Source organism: Ananas comosus, linkage group 15, assembly GCF_001540865.1.
Source record: "Ananas comosus cultivar F153 linkage group 15, ASM154086v1, whole genome shotgun sequence".
In the NCBI taxonomy this organism is placed as follows: Eukaryota; Viridiplantae; Streptophyta; class Magnoliopsida; order Poales; family Bromeliaceae; genus Ananas; species Ananas comosus.
Genome location: NC_033635.1, coordinates 8,711,990 through 8,719,318, shown reverse-complemented (window position 1 = coordinate 8,719,318; position 7,329 = coordinate 8,711,990).

Here is a 7,329-nt window from a genome sequence, read left to right as displayed (position 1 = left end):
TAGGGTACTGCCACATGCCTATTAAAAATGTTAGACGTATCCGGTTCATTGTAAACCGACTCCAAAATGTGCATTAAAGATAAAATTTCAATTGTATAATAAATTATTTAAATATTTTATATTATATCATATTTTATTTTATAGTATTAGTGACCAAATACTCTATCAGTATATAATATTCTATGCGATATATAAAAAAGTTGTACATACTAGGTGCAAACAAATATTTGTCCTCTCTGTTGGAAGTTAATCAATAGGGGACTGCCATATACGTAATAAAAATTTGGATTTGCTTATTGCACCATAAACTTATTCTAAAATATGCATCAAAATAAAATATTGATGGTGTAATAAATTATTTTAATTTTTTTTATTATCTCATATTTTATTTTTGATTTATATCTTAGAGTAAATTTATGATGCACTGAACACATTCAAAATATTAATAGTTATATGGCATCCTTCATTGGTTAATGGTAACCTGCTACTTCTAAAAGAATGAAAAATTATTTATTTGCACCTAATTTTTCATACAACGCATATAATATTATATAGTTGATAGAGTATTTAAAAACTAATATTGCAAAATAAAATATGAGATAATNATTTTTTTTATTATCTCATATTTTATTTTACAATATTAGTCACTAAATACTCTATCAACCATTTAATATTATGTGGGGTGTATGAAAAATGTCCAAAGGAGACAACATAAACAAGTTAGTCCAACAAATATCAATATATAATTTATGCAAGTAATAAACATTATGCTTATACCTCACAAAATGTAATATGTAATCCATGCAAGTAGATCTACCATTTCTACTTTCTATTTCACAATCCATTTTATTCACTATCCGCTCCTAAGGTTTTATTACCTTAGCCAAGCTATACCACCCGACTCGGTCGTGAGTCAATCATCAGTGGACTACCGCTCACATCCAGGCCTGAGGAGAGGAACATGCACCTCAGCCTTCAATCCACAAACCAAGGCACCCGATAGGCCGCGAAGAAGTTGCATACACCCGCGGTCAGGGATCCCCCGGTGGGAGAGGAACATGCCACATACACCTGCAGCCGGGATCCCCGATAAGGAGAAGAACATGCCACATATATCCCAGTACACGAAGATTCTGTCGATGGGAGAGGAACATGCCATATGCACCCGCGGTCAGGAATCTTCCACAGTCACAAGCCTCAAAGTTCTTGCAATGGGAGAGGAATATGCCGCATGCACCCATGGCCAAGAACTGTCGATGATCACAAGTCCTGGAATTCAGTAACCCACTTTTCAAGTCTCAAGGGTTGGTCGCATAGATTATATTGTCAACCTCTCTATGTTCATAGACACATGTCCAAGTGGTCATCATACCACTATAATCCATAACCTAGATTTAACCACATTAGGTACTATGTCATTCCCACCTAGGTTCACTCAACTCTAGGTTCAATGTCCAATCATGTTATTTGTTATCCTAGTTGTCAACATGCACCTAGGATTTATAATTCCATGACATTTAGTTCTTGGTTTCACACTTGTGGAGTTCTCTAATTTTTCTAGAGTTCATCAACCTATGTCATTATTTACACATTGGCATACATATATACATACCCTATATGTTTCACATGCCTATGTCATCATCATCCAATGGCAGGTAATATCTCTAGTTACACATGATTCATATATGCACATTTACCACATTTAACCTACTATTATATACATGCATCAATAAACAATATCATACTTCACACTTTGGCATGGAAGCAACCTAGTCACTTTGGTGAAGCACAACCCACCTCACAACGCTTTTGATTGCCTGCAGACACTTGCAATTGGACTCTCGCGGCCAACGTCGCCTGGTTTGGCTCGTACTCATAATCGACCACCGCACGCTCGTCGATTTCCAATTTATTGTTGTTTGGGACTCTCCTCTATCCTTCACTTAGAGAATTACAAGATCAATTTGGTTCAAAACTTTAAAATCCCAAAACTCCCAATTCTAACCCTAAATTCTTATTTGCCCCAAAGATATCCCAAACCCATGGAGAAATCTTGATTAAACTAGTTTAGAATCATCTAGGGATCTCTAGAATCTCATTTCAAAGGATTTAATTCAAACCCTAAATGTCTAACCCAAAAGCGAACCTCGAGTCAGAAGCGCTCCGAGCCTCCAACCGCCCGAGAGCTCGATTCACCGCTCTGCCAAGTTTCCCGAGTTCGATCTCCACTAAAATCTCCAAATTGGAGAGAAGGAAGAAGAGTGTGAGAGAGATGAGCTCCCCCCTCTCTCTATCTCTACATGCGCGTGTGTGTGTGTTCTGCAGAGAAGAGGCTGGGGGCCCTCTTTTATAAACCCCCAATGAATTTACCATATTACCCTTCTAAAACTGCACTCTGCCAGGCTGAATACCGGTACTCGAACTGGCGTACCGGTACTCGGGCAGCCAGTACCGGTACCCGATTCTCGGTACCTCAGAACCCAAACGTTAGATTTCCCATTTTTTTCTACTGCGTACCGATACTCGATTTTCAGTACCGATACCCAAAACAATTTCAGTATCGGTACTAAGGTTTAATTCCTCAAAATTCGAGAGCTCGAATTTCACATTTTGTATTGCGTACCGGTACTAATATTCCAGTACCGGTAATCAATACAAAATCTACAACTTAGGCAGATTTCATCTTTCCGAGTTTGTTTTCGCATCTAGTTTGCGCCAAAAACACTCGAATGCTCTTTGTACCTTGCTGGAACTTATTTAATTATCTTTTTAAGCTAATTTCCACTAAAACTTCATAATTGTTGAAGTTCGGTATGTTACATAATTCTTTCTAAGTAAATAAATACGTAAGACTCTTGTGGTACGTGCAAATCTTACATTATTCACCATAAAGGTAGTGTTGCCATAACTTTAATGCAAAGATCATCACGGCCAACTCAAAATTATGGGTGGGATAGTTCTTTTCATAACTCTTCAGTAGCCGAGAGGCATAGGCTATGACTATATTCTCTTGCATCAACATACACCCAAGACCACTCCCAAAGGCGTCGCTATAAACCACAAATCCTTTCCCTATCATAGGCAAAAAGAGAATTGGAGCAGATGTCAACTGATCCTTCAAAAGTTAGAAGCTTTTGTTGCAAGGGGCACTCCCTCGCTTCAAATGAACTTGGCCTATTACATGTTAGGCATGTAAGTGGAGTGGTGATTTTAGAAAACCCCTCCACGAACTACCTATATTATCCCACAAGCCCGACGAAGTTTCATACTTTGGTGAAATTTGTGGACCAAGGCCAATCCTTGATTGCCTCCACTTTCTTAGGGTCCACTAAGATCCCAACTTTCGAAAACTTTCGAGATAACATGCCCTAAGAATAAACTTCTCGGAGCCAAAATTCACATTTTTTCAACTTCGCAAATAGCCTCCACTCTTGAAGCACTTGCAGGAATTGCCTAAGGCATTCTTCGTGTTTCTTGTCACTTTGGGAGTAGACTAAGATGCTGTCGATAAAAACCACTACAAATCGGTCTAGAAATGGCTAAAAGACACATTTCATGAGCTCCATGACATCCGCCGGGTGTTGGTTAGCCCGAACGACATTGTGGTGAACTCATAATGACCGTAACGCATCCTAAAAGTCATCTTGTGCATATCCTCTGGCTTTATTTTCTATTGGTAGTGTCCATTTGAAGATCAATCTTCAAGAATATCCAAGACCCTTGCAACTGATCAAAACAATCGTCAATCCGTGGTAGTATGTGAGACCCCAGATAGTCGTACATATAAGATGTAATAGGGCTAAAACTTTTAACCTGACGTAGTGTTTTGAACGGTGGTTAGACCCAAGAGGTTAAGACAGTTAAGTGTGCTAGGACTAGAGTAGTCCTAGGATAAGTAACCCCCTAGAAAATGGGGCGTCATATAGCATGTTTGAGCCTGACGAGTCGGTTAAGGTTAGCGAGACGGGTCTCACATCACCTGCTACTTATGAGTCTGAGCCTGACGAGGACGTAAGGGTGTCAAAAGGGGAGAATGTGACACCCCAGGTAGTCATATATATAAGATATAAAAAGGCTAAAATTCTTAACTCGGCTATAGCATTATCGGCAGTGGCTAGGTCCAAAGGGTTAATAGAGTTAAGCGTGCTAGGGCTAGAGTAGTCCTAGGATGGGTGACCCCTTGGGAAGTAGGGCGCCATATAGTGGATACTAGTTTTTGATGGTGATTGTTGAGTTTTTAGTAATCCATAATAACAATAAGAACCCATCCTTCTTCCTAATGCATAGTACTATGGCTCCCTATGGGGAGACACTAAACTTGATGAAGTCTTTGTCCAACAAGTCCTATAATTAAGCCTGAAGTGCCTTTAGTTCCTCCAGTGCTATCCAATATGGTGCCTTGGAGACCGGTGTTGTCCTAGGAACCAAGTATATCACGAACTCGATCTCTCAATCCAACGGCTTTCCTAACAATTCCTTTGGGAACACATCCGGATACTCGAGAACTACGGGATGCCCTCAAACACCAAAGAATCGGCACACTCTTCTATTAGATGGCCAAGTAGGCTATATATCCACTATTGATCAACTTCTTAGCTTAAGACATGGAGACCATCATGGCGAAAAGCAAACTCCTACAACCTCGGTAGACGAACTCCTTTTGCTCATGCTCCCAAAAAGTAATGACTCGACTCGCACAATCGATAGTAAGTAATATCGCGAGAGTCAATCCATCCTCAACACAATGTCGAATCCCTCTATCCGCCTCAACACCAAGAAATTCATTAGCATAATCCAGTCACCTATCCACACCGGACAGGCAAGGCAATAGTTGGTGACATTGAAGGGTGGTCCGAAATATGAACCTGCCTAGTACTCATGGCCTCTAAGATGCTAATTCAATGGATAGTGGCAAATATCGTATTGATGAATGAATGGGATGTACCAGTATTGAATAATACCCTATATCTTAACATCATTTAGTAAACTTATACCTACCATGACGTTGTCAACTGCTAGCTCCTCTACCTGAATGGTGAAGACTCGCCTACTCGGTGGCTACCATGACCTCTCGTGCTGTCGCAATGCAGAGGGTCACCGGCAAAAAAGGGCTACTGGTGGTGCCCCTGAATACTACCACTGGGCAAAAAGAATAGAAGAAGAGGAGGGGCCGATGATGCACACCTGTAGCAATAAGCTACTACGTGGCCCAGTCGGGTACATCTGAAGCATCTCCCCTTGCACTTATTGCATTATGTGGTCCAATGTGCTCCACTGCAAATCACACACTACTCTTGAGGCTGTGGGTGATATAACCCCCAAGAGTGTGACTGAGGGCCTAAGTGCCTAGGGGGCCGCTTTCTCCTCACCTTTATCAAAGGCTTCACGCTCCCAGTGCACGATGGCCTCTATTCGTGATCCACCAACGGAGCATAGTCGATGACTGCACTGAAGCTCCAGAGGTTAAGCGCTTGGACTTAGATGCTCGATCACGGGCCCCGGTCGAAGTATCGAGCCTTGTCAGCCTTGTCCCGCACTACAAACAGGATACAGCTCGCAATATGGGACCCAACTCGTACTCCTGCACTTTGCGGTTCCCTTGCAAAGATTTATGGAGTCCTCTCCATTTGCTGCTTGGCACTGTCAGAGAAATAAGAGGCACAAAGAAGTCCCCTAAACTCCTCCCACATAGAAAGGGGCAAACCGGTATCAATGCGTTTGCACTTCTCGACCTTCCACTACTTACATGCCATCTTGTCCAAGAAGTGAATGACCAAAGAGACCATCCTAGTGTCATGCCCGGGCCCCAGCGGAAGCCTGCCCGATGCGTTCACAGACCCGCTGTGTACACCAAACACCCCCGATGCACACAAGGCGACTACTAAAACGAAAAATAAACAAGGATAGATTCCTAACAAGGCTATCAGAGCAAGTAAAATAAAACTACTAAGAAGGTCTACAACAACAACAACCTCAAGTTATACAATACATATACAAAAAAAGTAAATCCATAAGACAACTAGAAAGTCTCTAAATCAATACATAACACATCTTTCAACTATAACAAAATGAAAGATGATAATGGGTCCGTCTATGATAACTCCGCAAGGCTTTAGCTAGTCGCTAATCCCTTGCCACGATCCCTAGCCTCTCTCGCCGCGAAAGGCTCTGAAACAAAAACAAACAACCAATAGGGGTGAGAACTATTAAACAATAGTTCCCAGTGGGTAAGCCGCTGAGAGTGGCGAAATACACCACTAGACCAATTGAGGCATGCTATAGTACAATAGGTAAACAAACATAAGGTTAGCAAGTAATTTAAATAGTTTCATTTCAAGTCATGCCTCTACTTAATGAAGTTAATTATTATGTATGTGATGTTCTAATGCCACATGTTCAATTATATACTTATGCAGGTTTTACATGCATGTTCATCTTTGCTATGATGTTGCAAGAAGTAATTATGCTTTTCATTGTTATTGAAATCATGCATCTATACCAATCAACATAGGGGTGGCTTCACTACTACTAAAGATGTCAATGCCAATAATGACTAACATAAAGTCTATTGCTAGAAATGCATTAAAGAACCACGAGGTAGTAACCCACTAGTATGTCCATCTACTATATATGCATCAACCACAGTGATGTACAATGTCAAGTTAAGTCTCATTTACCCAATTAATGAGGGACTTACATGTGGTAACGTCCCGGTTCGTGCCATGCCTAATAGCCCCATGGTAGCATCCACTCCCCACGGTGGTCCACTTCAGCGCCCAATCCCGCACGGGCGATCTATCGTTGCAAGGCCAACTCCGGAGTGCCAGCTTGTAGGGAGCGACCCTCACAAGCATGTGTGAATGAGCACAAGGGCAAGCAAGCGTGATCATAGCATAGGGTCCACAAATCGAATACTCAATCATCATGTTTAAAATATGAAATTTCACTCGTCGACTCGACGGTCGAGTACTTGACCTTTCATGTCATGACTCGTTGACAATTACTTGGGTGGTATGCTCCTACCAACACATAATATGCCTCAAATATGCATTCGTTCACATTTCTATATCCTAGCTAAAAGGATTCACTATTTTAATCAAAACCCAATAAGGTTCCATAACATGCAATTCCCACTATAGTTAAGGAAGTCATTTTCTAATGCCATATGCAAGGTATTATAAGATGTTCACAAGACTCGTAATGCATGTCATGCATATGCTTTTCTACCAAAGTCCCCACTACATGGAGTAGAAGTGTCATCATGCAAGCAATTTCATTTCCCTAGTATTATATGCCATTATCCCTACTATAGATTGCCCCAAAGGCATT